This window comes from Bufo gargarizans, chromosome 3 (assembly GCF_014858855.1).
Source record: "Bufo gargarizans isolate SCDJY-AF-19 chromosome 3, ASM1485885v1, whole genome shotgun sequence".
NCBI lineage: Eukaryota > Metazoa > Chordata > Amphibia > Anura > Bufonidae > Bufo > Bufo gargarizans.
In genome coordinates this window covers 248,842,091-248,858,949 of record NC_058082.1, presented here as the reverse complement: position 1 = coordinate 248,858,949, position 16,859 = coordinate 248,842,091, and positions in this window count along the sequence as shown.

Sequence of the window (16,859 nt, the reverse complement as noted above, 5' to 3'; positions counted from 1 at the left end):
AGAGACCACATCCAAGGGAGATCAATGGATGAAATTTAATTGTGATAGAGCGGAAATGTGGGAGAAGCTATTAAAACGGAAGAATTGAAGGAAAGAAGGGGGCGCGCGGCAATTACCCACTCCCGACTCGGGAAGGTAGTGACGATAAATAACATAAATAAATAAATACAGGACTCTTAAGATGCCCTGTTATTTGAATGATTAATAAAAAATTACAGGGAATGTCACTGGGGTATTTTAGATTTGGAAACGTTAGACAGGAGAGACCCTGCTGCCGCTTTATTGACTCTAGATAACTTCTGCCTGATCGCACATCCCCGTGACGTACACAATCCAATTGGATATCTTCTCTATCAACTTTCGATGTTATTTTCTGCGCCTACCATGTTGATCACGGTTATCGGCGAATTAGGGTTCCACACCGGAGAGGGAGCATGAGAAAGAGAGACCACATCCAAGGGAGGTTAATTGTTTCAAATTAAATATGATAGAGTGGAAATGTGGGACAAATTATTGAAGCGCAAATGTGGGACAACTTGTTAAATTTTATACATTGAATGAAAGGAGGTGGCGCGCATCAATTAAAGAAGAATTTCTGAAATTGTATTCCCTGTCACTTATGCAGAGCAGAGGTTTCTATCCGGCAAAATTTGTAAAATGTCACCTGACAATGTAACAGACAATTTCCTGTCACCTATGCAGAGAAATTTGTGTTTTTTTTTTACCTGTCTAATATGTATAGCAATGGTATCTCACACCCAAAATTTGGTGAATTTCACCTGAAAATGTAACAGACAAATCTGTGATTTTTTTTAACCTGTCTACTAGGTATAGCAGTGGTATATCACACCCCAAAAATTGGTGAATTTCACCCAAAAATGTAACAGACAAATTTGTGAATTTTTTTTACCTGTCTGCTAGGTATAGCAGTGGTATATCACAACCAAAAATTGGTGAATCTCACACGAAAATGTAACAGACAAATTAGTGAAATCACATAAAATAAAATACGTACAAATAAAAATAAAAATTGATTTATGAGGTTGAGGTCCATATGGAGTAGGAGTTTGAAGAGGCGGTGGATGTAGCGTTGTAGGTGGAAGCAGCGATGGAGGAGGACGAGGTAGCCAACACTGGTTTTTGGTTTTCATTTATTTATTTTTTACGGGTAAACTCCAAAAGAGTGTGAAATATCGAAAAGACAAGAATGAGCAATTGCGCTGTAGTATAACAATGGCTGGTTAAGGCCAGTATATATGTCTATTCTTTACGAGGTACAGACAAGTCCTGTGAGATCCATGCCTGGTTCATTTTAATGAACGTGAGCTTGTCCACATTGGCTGTGGACAGGCGGCTGCGCTTGTCTGTGATAACGCCCCTGCAGCACCGCCAAGGCGTAAAGGGCAAGCTCAGGCCATGTGCCCAATTTGGAGACTCAGAAGTTGAAGGGGGCAGATCCGGCATTCAGTAAGTGTAGGCGTGTGCACACATACTGCTCCACCATGTTGCTTAAATGCTGCCTCCTGCTAAAACGTTCCATATCAGCTGGTGGTGCTGGTTGTTGTTGCATGCTGACAAAGCTTTTCCACATTTTGGCCATGCTAACCCTGCCTTCTGAGGTGCTGGCGGGTGCCCCAACTGTGTTGGCGACCTCTTCTTTCTCCTCTGCCTTCTCCTTGTGCTTCCACTGTGCCCCCGCTGTCAGGTGGGAATGCCACCAGCAGCGCGTCCACCAGCGTGCGCTTGTACTCGCGCATCTTACGATCACGCTCCAGTAACGGAATTAATGACAATACGCTGTCCTTGTAACGGGGATCCAGCAGCGTGGCCACCCAGTAATCAGCACAAGTTAGAATGTGGGCAACTCGGTGGTCATTGCAGAGACACTGCAGCATGTAAAACCAAAATAGCTAGTTCTGCCAGGTGTGCAGATATTCTAAATTCCCTACTGGGATTATCTCTACAGCAAGTAGTTGAGGAGCCAACCTGGAAGGAGGCCATTTTAGATTTAGTATTCACAAATGGGAATTTCGTATCTGATATTACTGTAGGGGAAAGCTGGGGATCTAGTGATCACCAGTCAGTGTGTACGAGTCCCTATCAGATTGGAACAGTTTCAATGGAGTCCAGGAGAAATGGAACTACTTAAAAGTGGCATTATTGAAGGCAACAGAAAATTGCATTAGGCTTGTAAGTAAAAGCAAAAAAAGGAAGAGACCACTCTGGTACTCAGGAGAAGTGGCTAAAATCATTAAAAACAAAAAGATAGCATTTAGTAGTTATAAAAAAAAAAAAAAAAAAAAAAAAAGGATGACAGGGAAATTTATAAGATTAGGCAGAGAGAGGCCAAACAAGTTATAAGAGCTTCTAAAGCGCAGGCAGAAGAGAAATTAGCTCAGTCAGTGAAAAAAGGCGATAAGACATTCTTCAGATACATAAATGAAAAAGGAACCTAAAACAAGGAATTACCAAATTAAAAACAAAAGAAGGAAGGTATCTGGAAGAAGATAAAGAACTAGCTGACTGCCTCAATGAATACTTCTGTTCAGTTTTTACAAAGTAAAATGAAGGAAACGGACCTCAGTTAGGAAGGAAGACTAATGAATCTGTTGATGCATGTGTCTTTACAGAGGAAGAGGTTCTAAGTCAGCTGTCTAAAATTAATGCAAATAAGTCACAGGGGCCTGATGGGATACACCCAAAGCTATTAAAAGAGCTTAGCGGTGAACTAGCAAAACCATTAACAGATTTATTTAACCAATCACTGGTAACAGGAGTCCTCCCAGAAGATTGGAAATTAGCAAATGTTCTGCCCATTCACAAGAAAGGTAGTAGGGAGGAATCGGGCAACTATAGGCCAGTAAGCCTGACATCAATAGTGGGGAAATTAATGGAAACCATACTCAAGGAGAGGATTGTGGAACATCTAAAATCAATATAACAAAATAATAGCAAAGACAGGTGCACTCTGTTGTCTTACTAAACCCTCAAACTGATTTTAAAATTGAGAGATTAGCCAACATGTCCTACGGTGTAGGACATGTCTGAGCCCGGGTACCACGCCAAGGTTTCCCAAGTAGCCCCAGGACCTAACACTCACCTACCTGAGCCGTATGGGCAATACCAGGAGCCAGTGGGCAAATTACAGGAGCATGAGGCTGACTCACAAACAACTCACCAGTTACCTCCAGCATGTAGCCATGCTTGCAATGGGAGGAGGGAGGAGTCTCACAGGGGCACCTAAATGTAGCCTGTGGATGGAAAACAGGCACATTTAAATTGGAGTTTATACACCTCCAGGCATCTCTATATATACAAACTAAAAAGAATGGCATGGTATTAAACAAGCAGGAAGTGCTCAAACCCACATGCAGTTGTGCATATATATATATAGGGAGCAAATCCTGCACTTGTGGTCCGTTGCTAATGATGATCCCCAGCAAAAATGCATACGGTGGAGGATGCCCGCAGTGAACCACAAGTACCACAATAGACATCCTACACAACATAGCAATTATGTGGATGTGATAATCGATATAACAATATAACAAAATAATAGCAACGACAGGTGCACTTTGCGGTCTTACTAAACCCTCAAACTGATTTAAAATTGAGAGATTAGCCAACATGTCCTACGGTGTAGGACATGTCTGAGCCTGGGCACCGCGCCAAGGTTTCTTAAGTAGCCTGGGACCTAACACTCACCTACCTGAGCCGTATGGGCAATACCAGGAGCCAGAGGGCAAATTACAGGAGCATGAGGCCGACTCACAAAGAATTCACTTGAGAAACCTTGGCGTGGTGCCCGGGCTCAGACATGTCCTACACCGTAGGACATGTTGGCTAATCTCTCAATTTTAAAATCAGTTTGAGGGTTTAGTAAGACCGCAGAGTGCACCTGTCGTTGCTATTATTTTGTTATATTGTTATATTGATTATCACATCCACATAATTGTTATCTTGTGTAGGGTGTCTATTGTGGTTCGCTGCGGGCATCCTCCACCGTATGCATTTTTGCTGGGGATCGTCATTAGCAACGGGCCACAAGTGCAGGATTTGCTCCCCTATATATATGCACAAATGCATGTGGGTTTGAGCACTTCCTGCTTGTTTAATACCACGCCATTCTTTTTAGTTTGAACATCTAAAATCCCATGTATTGAAAGATGAAAAACAGCATGGGTTTACTTCAGGGAGATCATGTCAAACTAATCTTATTGATTTTTTTAATTGGTTGACTAAAATAATAGCTGGCAGAGGTGCAGTAGACATAGCTTATCTAGACTTTAGTAAGGCTTTTGATACTGTCTCACATAGAAAGCTTATCAATAAATTGCAGTCTTTGGGCTTGGACTTCCATATTGTTGAATGGATTAGGCAGTGGCTGAGGGACAGACAACAGAGGGTTGTAGTCAATGGAGTATATTCAGACCATGGTCTTGTTACCAGTGGGGTACCTCAGGGCTCTGTTCTGGGATCCATATTGTTTAAAATCTTTATCAGCAAAATTGCAGAAGGCCTCAATGGTAAGGTGTGTCTTTTTGCTGATGACACAAAGATTTGTAACAGGGTTGATGTTCCTGGAGGGATACACCAAATGGAAAAGGATTTAGGAAAACTAGAGGAATAGTAAAAAGTCTGGCAACTAAAATCTAATTTTTGATAAGTGCAAGATAATGCACCTGGGGCGTAAAAACACAAGAGCAGAATATAAAATCAGTGATACAGTCCTAACCTCAGTATCTGAGGAAAAGGATTTAGGGGTCATTATTTCAGAAACTTAAAAGTAGGCAGACAATGTCATAGAGCAGCAGGAAATGCTAGCAGAATGCTTGGGTGTACAGGGAGAGGAATTACCAGTAGAAAGAGGGAAGTGCTCATGCCGCTCTACAGAGCACTAGTGAGACCTCATTTGGAGTATTGTGCTCAGTACTGGAGACCATATCTCCTGAAGGCTATTGATACTTTGGAGAGAGTTCAGAGAAGAGCTACTAAACTAGTACATGGATTGCAGGATAAAACTTACCAGGAAAGATTAAAGGACCTTAACTTGTATAGCTTGGAATAAAGACGAGACAGAGGGGATATGATAGAAACTTTTAAATACATAAAGGGAATCAACAAGGTAAAAGAGGAGAGACTATTTAAAAGAAGAAAAACTGCTACAAGAGGATATAGTTTTAAATTAGAGGGGCAAAGGTTTAAAAGTAATATCAGGAAGTATTACTTTACTGAGAGAGTAGTGGATGCATGGAATAGCCTTCCTGCAGAAGTGGTATCTGCAAATACAGTGAAGGAGTTTAAGCATGCATGGGATAGGCATAAGGCCATCCTTCATATAAGATAGGGCCAGGGGCTATTCATAGTATTCAGTATATTGGGCAGACTAAATGGGCCAAATGGATCTTATCTGCCAAAACATTCTATGTTTCTAATCGCTCATGTGTGCCAGGCTGCCCAGAGGCAACGGAAATTTGTCCTCTGTTGGAGGTGTATCGTCTGTGTCCTCTGTATCACCCCAGCCATGCACCAGTGATGGCCATGAGCTGGTCTGGGTGCCACCCTCTATGAACAAGGTTCCTCCTCCTCCCTCTTCTCCTTCTCATCCGCCACCTCGTCATCCTCCAGAACTGTGCCCTGGCTGGACAATTGTGTACCTGGCGTTTGTGGGTGCTGGAACCCACCCTCGGCGCCACTTGTGAATGACTGGCCGGAAAACCTACGAAATGATCCCTCTTCTTTCTACTCCTCCTGTGCCACATCCTCTTCAATCATCGCCAGCAGCGTTTCTTCAAGGAGACATAGAAGTGGGATAGTAATGCTGAGAACGGCGTTACCGGCACTGGCCATGTTGGTGTAGTACTCGAAAGAGCGCAACAAGGAATACAGGTCTCGAATGGAGGCCCAGTCATTGAAGGCTGAAGCTACGCTGCAGCGCTGACGCCGAAAGCGCACACAGACGGCCCGCACTTTATGCAGCAGCTCTGACATATTGAGGTCATTTTTAAGGAATCTCTGCACCCCCAAATTCAGCACATGTGCCAGGCAAGGGATGTGCGTCAAACCGGCTAGTCCCAGAGCTGCTACGAGATTTCACCCATTATCGCACACCACCAGGCCGGGCTTGAGGCTCACTGGCACCAACCACTCATCGGTCTTTTGTTAAAGGCCCGTCCACAGCTCTTGCGCGGTGTGGGGTTTGTCCCCCAAACAGATAAGTTTTAAAACTGCCTGCTGTCGTTTACCCCTGGCTGTGCTGAAGTTGGCGGTGAAGGTGTTACGCTTACTGGATGAGGAGGCGGTAGAGGATGAGGAAGCGGGGTAGGAGGAGGAAGCAACAGGAGGCAAGCTGAAGCGCCCTGCAATCCTGGGAGGTGGAGGACATGCGCCAAAACTGCTATCCGCCTCAGGCCCAGCCGCCACTGCATTTACCCAGTGTGATGTTATGGAGATATAACGTCCCTGATCCGGACTTACTGGCCCACGTATCCATATTGAGGTGCACATTGCCACAGATGGCGTGCACACCTGATTTTGTCCCCCACTTGGTTGTGCAGGGAAGGGATGGCTCACCTGGAGAAGTAGTGGCGGCTGGGCACGACGTACTGTGGGACAGCCACTGCCAAAAGGCCTTTAAAAACTATCCGTCTCCACCAGACGGAATGCCAGCATTTCAAAGGCCAGTAATTTTGAAATGCTGGCATTCAGAGTCAGGGATCCCGGTTGTTTAGGGAGGTACTCCCTCTCCTTCTCCAGTGTTTGGGAGGTGGAGAATTGAACATTTCCGTGGGAAATTGTGGAGATGCTTGGTGACCCAGGTGGTGATGTTGCTGGCAGATCCTCTGTTTGCAGGGTGGCAGGTGCCACTGTCACTCCAGTGGTGGATGAAGAGACCGAGACTGCAGTAGAAGAGGAAGCAGGAGGAGCCAGAGACTTTTCTTGTTTTTTGAGGTGTCTACTCCACTGCAGCTCGTGTTTTGCACTTAGATGCCTGGTCATGCAGGTTGTGCTCAGATAGAGAACGTTTATGCCTTGCTTCAGACTCTGATTGCACAGCGTGCAAACCACTCGTGTCTTGTCATCAGCACTTTGTCTGAAGAACTGCTACTCCAGAGAACTCCTTGGAGTTGGCTTTGGTGTGCTCGGTCCCTTGCTGAGGTGGGCAGTAGCAGGCGTAATGTCTAGGGGATGGCAGCTCCGCTTTTGCACCCTGCTCCCTCTTCTGCTGTGCTGGTGGCTCTGTGCAACCACCGTCTCTTCCTCCGATTTACACAGGTCACTCGCATGACCTTGATTCCATGTGAGGTCGAGGACCTCATCGTCCTCCACATCAACTTCCACCCAGTCTTCACCACTGCCCTCCTTGTCGGTCTGCACACTTTTAAAAGCCCCAGCAGTTGGTACCTGTGTTTCGTCATCATCCACGATGTGCTGCGATGGTCCTCCCATGTACTCATCTTGAAACATAAGTGGTTGAGCATCGGTGCACTCAATCTCTTCCACTTCTGGGGCAGGGCTAGGTGGATGGCCCTGGGAAACCCTGCTAACAGAGTCATCAAAAAGCAGAAGAGACTGCTGCATGACTTGGGGCTCAGACTGCTGAGGTGAAAGACTGATGGACATCGGCTGCAGGTGTAAACTTTGATCTTTCAGCAGGATACTGGGTGGGAGACAGTGGCGTACACACAATCCATGGGGCCCCGTTGCGAAACTGATCCAGGGGCCCCCCAACCTGCCTCCACCACATCCACCCCCACTACCTCCCCTACCAGTGGTGTAACTACAGTGTTATGGGCCACAGTGCAAACATTTTTACAAAGAAGCGGCAGATTTTCTTACTAGGGGCTCTTTCCATGCGGCTAATCCGCTGCATGAATGAGTGCCAAGCCCCATTCTGGACAGCAGAGACACAGAGCAGTAACATGATTTATCTCACTGTGATTTTGTAGTAAAAAGATCACAGAGATGCACGGAGCATTATCAGTCATGTTAATGCTTGTGTCTCTGCTGTCCGGAACGGGGCTTGGCACTCTTTCACGCAGCAGATTCCACGCAGGTCTGAAGTCACTTTGTGAGGCTTACATAGTGGAAACCGCCCAAAAATGACCCCATTGTAGAAACTACACCCCTCAAGTTACTCAAAACTGATTTTACAAACTTTGTTAACCCTTTAGGTGTTCCACAAGAATTAAAGGAAAATGGAGATGAAATTTCTAAATTTCACTTTTTTGGCAGATTTTCCATTTTATTAAAACATTTTCTTTAACACATTGAGGGTTAACAGCCAAATAAAACTTAACATTTATTACCCAGATTCTGCAGTTTACAGAAACACCCCCCATGTGGTCATAAACTGATGTAAGGGTGCGCGGCAGGGCGCAGAAGGAAAGGAACGCCATATGGTTTTTGGAAGGCAGATTTTGCTAAACTGGTTTTAAATGTCATCTCCCATTTAAAGCCCCCCTGAAGCACCCATACAGTAGAAACTCCCAAAAAGTGACCCTATTTTGGAAACTAGGGGATGAGGTGCCAGTTTTATTGGTACTATTTTGGGGTACATATGATTTTAATGAGGCAAGGTAACTGAAAAATGTCTGTTTTGGCACCGTTTTTTTTTTTTTTTTTACAAGATTCATCTGACAGGGTAGATCATGTGCTATTTGTATAGAGCAGGTTGTTACGAACGCAATGATATCAAATATGTCTACTTTCTTTGTTTTTTTGTTTCAGTTTTACATAATAAAGCAGTTTTGAAAAATAAATTATGTTTTTGTGTGTCCATTTTCTGAACGTCATATGTTTTCTATTTTTCTGCCGATCGTCTTGTTCAGGGGCTCGTTTTTTGAAGAAAGAGTTGAGGTTTTTATTGGTACCATTGTCTTAAATAGGGAATCATTGTTTTAGGGATGAGGTGACGGTTTGATTGGTACTATTTTGGGGGTTATATGCCTTTTTGATCTCTTGCTGTTGCACTTTTTGTGATGTAAGGTGACAAAAATGGCTTTTTTTACACAGTTTTTATTTTTATTTTTTTATGGTGTTTATCGGACGGGGTCTATCATGTGATATCTTTATAGATACGGTAGTTACGGATGCGGTGATACCTTATATGTGTAGTTTTTTATTTTTCATTTTTTTATAGGAAAAGGCAATTTATTTTTTAAATTTTACATTTTTATTTATTTTTACTTTTATTTATTTTTTTCACAATTTTTTTTATCAAGTCCCTCTTGGATATTGAAGATCCAGTGGGGCTGATGGCTGTACTATACTTTGCAATGCTCTTGCATTGCAAAGTGTAATACAATCAGATGCCCCGTAGGTGGCAACAGCGGAGGCTTTTGCAAAGTGTCCGGTTGCCATGGCAACCATCGGGGCTGCCATTGCAGCGCAGCAGCCCCGATGGTGGAGAGAGGGAGCCCTGTCCCTCTATTAACCCCATGGATGCCGCTGCCGCGGCATCTATGGGGTTACAGCAGAGTGTCAGCATAGAGCTGACACTCTGATGATGGCGGCGGCTCAGGAATGGAGCCGCCACCATCAAACACAGCAGAGGATCGGGGGCAGCGCTGGAAGGGGGAAGTGTCACGGCCAGCATTGAGGGAGGTGGGAAGCAGGAGGACTGTATGGGGCGGGGAGGGGCGGACATCAGGGCACTGTGGACACAAGGTGGGGTGCAGATCAAGGGGGCACAGGTGGGGGGGCTGCACAGATCGGGGGGGGGGAGGTCACGAGGACACTGTGATTTCAGGCATTTTTTCACTGCCTCAATCCGATTGGTTAGTCTGTACAGACTAACCAATCGGATCGATTGCCGGCAAGGGGCCACTCTGATTGGTCCCTTGCCGACATTACTGCACTGAATGCTGTCTGATATAGTAGCAGTGCTCGGGTAGAAGCTTTAATCCAAGCGCTTTGCAGCGCTTGGATTAAAGAGCTGCCAGAACGTTTATATACGTTGGAGCTGCACGGGGTATGTGCAGCTATCACGTATATTTACAGATTGCGGTCGGGAAGGGGTTAAATTGCATACTGACTAATCCTGCAAAGGCACCAGATGTTGGATATTGCCAAAAATGGGTGTTTTTTCAAAGCCAGAAAATTATTGAAGTTTTTAAAACTTGTTTTTAACAATCACAGATGCAGAAAGGGCTGCAATATTAAGTATTTTACAAAAAAAAGGGTGTTTTTTTACTAGCAGAATATGAAAGCTGTATATAACACTTGAATTTCACACGTGCAGATGCAGCAAAGGCTGTAAAATTGGGTATTTTGAAAAAAAAAGGGTGTTTTTAACCCCTTAAGAACTCAGTTCGTCCTAAGTTTACGTCCTAAGTTTAAATCGCGATTGCGGCGCGGTGGGGGTTAATCGCAACAGGTCCCGTGACCCGCCCCCTTGTGTCGGCGATCGCCGCAAACCGCAGGTCAATTCAGACCTGCGGTTTGCGGCTTTTACCTTATCCGGCGGTTGCGGGCGGCGGTGCCATCGGGTCCCCATGCGGCTGTAGGGGGGACCCGATGGCATGGAAGGCAGCGCAATGTCTAAGGAACGCATCGCGCTGCCTTCCGGTGACGTGCCTGTGAGATCCAGCCCCCTGGATCTCACAGACAGGAAGCTGTATGAGTAATACACAGTGTATTACTCATACAGCCAATGCATTCCAATACAGAAGTATTGGAATGCATTGTAAAAGGGATTAGACCCCAAAAGTTGAAATCCCAAAGTGGGACAAAAAAATAAAGTAAATAAAAGTTAAAAAAATAAAGTTTTTCCCCAAAAAAATTAAAAGTTTCAAGTAAAAATAAACAAAAACGTCATTTACCCCGAATAAAATTTAAAAAAGTAGTAAAAAATAAGGAAAAAAGTGTACAAGTTAAGTATCGCCGCGTCCATATCCACTGGCTCTATAAACATATCACATTACCTAACCCCTCAGATGAACACCGTAAAAAATAAAAACTGTGCTAAATAAACCATTTTTTTTGTCACCTTACATCACAAAAAGTACAACAGCAAGCGATCAAAAAGGCGTTTTCCCACCAAAATAGTACCAATCTAACCGTCACCTCATCCCGCAAAAAATGAGCACCTACCTGAGACAATTGCCCAAAAAATAAAAAAAAACTATAGCTCAGAATATAGAGACACTAAAACATCATTTTTTTGTTTAAAAAATGATATTATTGTGTAAAACTTACATAAATAAAAAAAAGTATACATATTAGGTATCGCCGCGTCCTTATCGACCGGCTCTATAAAAATATCACATGACCTAACCTTTCAGATAAAAACCGCAAAAAATAAAAACTGTGCTAAATAAACCATTTTTTGTCACCTTACAACAAAAGTGTAATAGCAAGCGATCAAAAAGTCATATGCACCCCAAAATAGTGCCAATAAAACCGTCTTCTCATCCCAGAAAACATGAGACCCTACCTAAGATAATCGCCAAAAACTGAAAAAACTATGGCTCTCAGAATATGGAGACACTAAAACAAGATTATTTTTTGTTTCAAAAATGATATTATTGTGTAAAACGTACATAAATAAAAAATAGTATACATATTCGGTATCGCCACGTCCGTATTGATCGGCTATATAAAAGTATCACATGACCTAACCCCTTAGATGAACACCGTAATAAATAAAAAATAAAAACTGTGCTAAATAAACAATTTTTGTCACCTTACATCACAAAAAGTGTAATAACAAGCGATCAAAAAGTCATATGCACCCCAAAATAGTGCCAATAAAACCGTCATTTCATCCCGCAAAAATCATACCCTACTCAAGGTAATCGCCAAAAAAATTATAAATGTATGGCTCTCAGACTATGGAAACACTAAAACATTATTGTTTCTGCTTCAAAAATGAAATCATTGTGTAAAACTTACATAAATAAAAAAAAGTATACATATTCAGTATCGCCGCGTCTGTATCGACCGGCTCTATAAAAATATCACATGACCTAACCCCTCAGATGAAGACTGTAAAAAAAAAGAAACTGTGCTAAATAAACAATTTTTTGTCACCTTACATCACAAAAAGTGTAATAGCAAGCGATCAAAAAGTCACACACACCCCAAAATAGTGCCAATAAAACCATCATCTCATCCCGCAAAAATCATACCCTACCTAAAGTAATCACCCTAAAACTGAAAAAATTATGGCTTTCAGACTATTGAAACACTAAAACATGATTTTTTTTGTTTCAAAAAAGAAATCATTGTGTAAAACTTACATAAATAAAAAAAAGTATACATATTCGGTATCATCGCATCCGTGACAACCTGGTCTATAAAAATATCACATGTACTAACCTGTCAGATGAATGTTGTAAATAACAAAAAATAAAAACGGTGCCAAAACAGCTATTTCTTGTTACCTTGCCTCACAAAAAGTGTAATATAGAGCAACCAAAAATCATATATACCCTAAACTAGTACCAACAAAACTGCCAACCTATCCCGTAGTTTCTACAATGGGGTCACTTTTTTGGAGTTTCTACTCTAGGGGTGCATCAGGGGGGCTTCAAATGGGACATGGTGTAAAAAAAGTCAGTCCAGCAAAATCTGCCTTCCAAAAACCATGTGGCATTCCTTACCTTCTGCGCCCTGCCGTGTACCCGTACAGCGGTTTACGACCACATATGGGGTGTTTCTGTAAACTGCAGAATCAGGGCCATAAATAATGAATTTTTTTGGGCTGTTAACCCTTGCTTTGTAACTGCAAAAAAATTATTAAAATGGAAAATCTGCCAAAAAAGTTAAATTTTGAAATTGTATCTCAATTTTCCATAAAATCTTGTAGAACACCTAAAGGGTTAATTACGTTTGAAAAATCAGTTTTGAAAACCTTGAGGGGTGTAGGTTCTTAGATGGGGCCACTTTTATGGAGTTTCTACTCTAGGGGTGCATCGGGGGGGCTTCAAATGGGACATGGTGTAAAAAAACACAGTCCAGCAAAACATGCCTTCCAAAAACCGCATGGCAATCCTTTCCTTCTGTGCCCTGCATGGGGTCATTTTTGGGTGGTTTCTATTATGTAAGCCTCACAAAGTGACTTCAGACCTGAACTGGTCCCTAAAAATTGGGTTTTGGAAAATTTCAAGATTTGCTTCTAAACTTCTAAGCCTTGTAACATCCCAAAAAATAAAATATCATTCCCAAATGATCCAAACATGAAGTAGACATATGGGGAATGTAAAGTAATAACTATTTTGGAGGTATTACTATGTATTATAAAAGTGAAGAAATTGAAACTTGGAAATTTCGTATTTTTTTCAATTTTTTTGTACATTTTTTGGACTTCATTTTGCCAGTGTCATGAAGTACAATATGTGACAAAAAATCTATCTCAGAATGGCCTGGATAAGTCAAAGCGTTTTAAAGTTATCAGCACTTAAAGTGACACTGGTCAGATTTGCAAAAAATGGCCAAGTCCTTAGGCTGGGTTCAGACCTGAGCGTTTTACAGCGCGTTCCTACACGCTGTAAAACGCTCAACAGGCAAGAACCAATGATTCCCTAAGGGAATGGTTCTCACCTGAGCGTTTTACAGCCCGTACGATCGCGCTGTAAAACGCCCGACACCTCAAGAAGTACATGAACTTCTTTCGGGCATCTTGTCGCGCGTTCATGTACATAGACTTCAGCTGGAACGCGCAACGATGGGCGTTCGCTTCTCTCTGTATGCGCGATTGCAAATGCCCGTACAATCGCGCATACCGAGCGTACGTTCAAGTATGTTTTTTCAAAGCCAGTTTTTAAAACTTGTTTAACAATCATAGATGCAGGAAGGGCTGCAATATTAAGTATTGTGCAAAATAAGGGTGTTTTCTTACTAATAGAATATGAAAGCTGTATATAACACTTGAATTTCACATGTGCAGATGCAGCAAGTGCTGTAAAATTGTGTATTTTGCCAAAAAGGGTGTTTTTTAAAACCCAGAAAATTATGGCTGTATTTCTAGCTTAAATTGCACACTGACTAATCCTGCAAAGGCACCAGATGTTTGATATTGCCAAAAACATTTTCAAAGCCAGAAAATTATTACATTTTTTAAAACTTGTTTTTAGCAATCACAGATGCAGCAAGGGTTGCAATGTTAAGTATTTTGCAAAAAAAAAGGGTGTTTTTTTACTAACAGAATATGAAAGCTGTAAATAACGCTTGAATTACACACATGCAGATGCGGCAAGGGCTGTTTTTAAAAACCCAGAAAATTATGGCTGTATTTCTAGCTTAAATTTCACACTGACTAATCCTGCAAAGGCACCAGATGTTGGATATTGCCCAAAAAGGTTTTTAGTTTTTTAAACCAGATTATTATTGCAGTATTACAAGCTTGGATTTAAATGTCACAAAAGCACAGATGCAGTCCTGGTGCACTGAGCTTGCATAAGATGGCCGCCGCTGCCCACCTCAGAATCAGAATCAGAATAAGCTTTATTCGTCAAACACAACACAATTGATCATGCCCGGAATTGGTTTAGGCACAGATACAGGCATAGTACTAGTGGTTGACAAGAGGCGGTGGGTTGACAATGGACACAGCAGGGCCGAGGGATTATGAGCGGGTGATGGGGCGTGGTGAGTTCAGCAGTCTGGCGGCTGTTGGGAAGAAAGTGTTCAGCCTCCTCGATGTCCTTGCAGGGATGGCCTGATACCTGCGGCCGGACTTTAGATGTCTGAAGAGATGATGGCCCGGATGGGAGTGGCCATTGGATATTTTCAGAGCCCTGGAGCGCAGTCTGTCAGAGAAGATAGAGTCAAGGGGTGGTAGTGGCAGTCGGATAGTTCTCTCCGCCGAGCTGATGACCCTTTGTAGTTTGCGCTTGTCACTGGCTGATGAGCTGGCATACCAAACCAGGAGAGACGAGCACAGGATCGACTCGATGGTGCAGGAGTAGAAGGACTTCAGTAGGTCCTGTGCCATGCCGAACTTCTTCAGTTGTTGAAGGAAGAAGAGCTGCTGGTGAGCCTTCTTTATGATAGACGAGATGTTGGGATGCCAGGATAGGTCCTCAGAGATTGTCGTGCCTAGTAGACGGGCGCTGGGTACCCTTGCGACTTCAGATCCGTCAATGTAGGTCGGGGGCGGATTTGCCCTTCTCTTCCTGAAGTCGATGACCAGCTCGACCGTCTTTGTGGTGTTTAGGACCAGATTGTGCGCGCCGCACCAGTTGCTGACCCTGTCGATTTCCTTAAGGTAGGCCTGCTCATCGTTGTCGCTAATCAGGCCTACGAATGTGGTGTCATCTGCGAACTTGATGACTTTAAACGAGGCCTCAGCTGATCTGCACTCGTTCGTGTACAGAGAGAACAGGAACGGCGATAGTACACATCCCTGAGGGTTGTCAGTTTTAGTGACCCTCAGTTTGGAGGACAGATTGCCTAATCTGACGACCTGGGACCTGTTAGTGAAGAAGTCCATGATCCAATGTCGTAGTGTTGGGTGGACATCAAGCGCCGTGAGGTTCCTCTGCAGGATGCTGGGGGAGATGGTATTAAAAGCCGAGCTAAAGTCAAGAAGGAGGATTCTCGCGTATGAGTTGGGTTTGTCAAGGTGTTCAGTGACGTACTCTAGACACATGTTAAATCGCATCCTAACTAACTGACGGATAAAAGTTATTTGTCACTGGGCTCAGGGCAGGGTAAAAAGACTGTGCACTGCACCCACACAATTAAATCTATGTAGATCGCTGAGTTCAATTGGAGTTCTGATAACAGATTCTGTCCAATTGTCTCCCTCACAGCAGCACCATCATCCTCTCCCTACACTAAGCACAGCAGAGTGATGTGCAGCACTATGTGACTCCAGCTTCTATAGAGGCTGGGTCACATGCTGCACTGCCCAATCACAGCCATGCCATTAGTAGGCATGGCTGTGATGGCTTCTAATGTCACACAGTTAAATGCTAGTTGATTGGCTGCTCTGCAGCCTTTCAAAAAGCGCTAAGAAATCGCTGAAAACCGAACCCAAATTTTTACTGAAATGTTCAGGTTAAGGTCCGGGGTCCAAAAATCCTGCAGTTCGGTATAAACCCAAACTTTACAGTTCAGGTTCGCTCAACCCTACTGCTGATAAAACAATTCATTAATATAATAGAAACTTGTCACAGTGCAGTTCAATGGGTAACTGGGTTCTTGCTGTAGCCTTCTAGTGTGTGAACTATTCCTGTGAATGTGTGTACTCCCCATGTGTGCATCTTAGTTCAGTTCTTGACTAGTGTTGATTGCGATTTTTATCAGCAATACGAGAATTCGCAAAGATGCATAATATAGTGCTATATCTTTGTAATTGTGAATATTCTTGATTTTTTTTTTTTCATGAGTTTTCACAGCTTTTTGCTTGTGGGCCAATGAGAAGGCTGCAATATCTTTGTCTGAACTTAGAAATATCCCTAGCAACCAATAGGAAAATTGCCTATCCCTTACTATATAAGAAAATCCCCAGCAGCCATTTTCTGCAGTTTTTTGCAGTTCTGAGAGAGAGACAACAGTGTCATTGCTGTGGTCTGTGCTTTGCTGTGTCATTACATTAGATAGTTAGATAATAGAGTTGAGCGGACACCTGGTCAAAAGGGACCCGAACTTTGGAGCACTAAAATGGCTCTAAGAAAGTCATGTGGATAGGGAAATGACTTAAAATAACATAAAATACGTAAACAAAATAAATAAAATCTTGATCTAGGAGGGCGAGGTCCATATGGAGTAGGAGGTTGAGTTGACAGTGGATGTGGCGGTGTAGGTGGAAGCGGTGGTGGAGGAGGAGGAGGTAGCCAACACTGGTTTTTGGTTTTGTTTTTTATTTTATTATTATTATTTTTTGTTTAAATTTGGGTAGACCCCAAAAC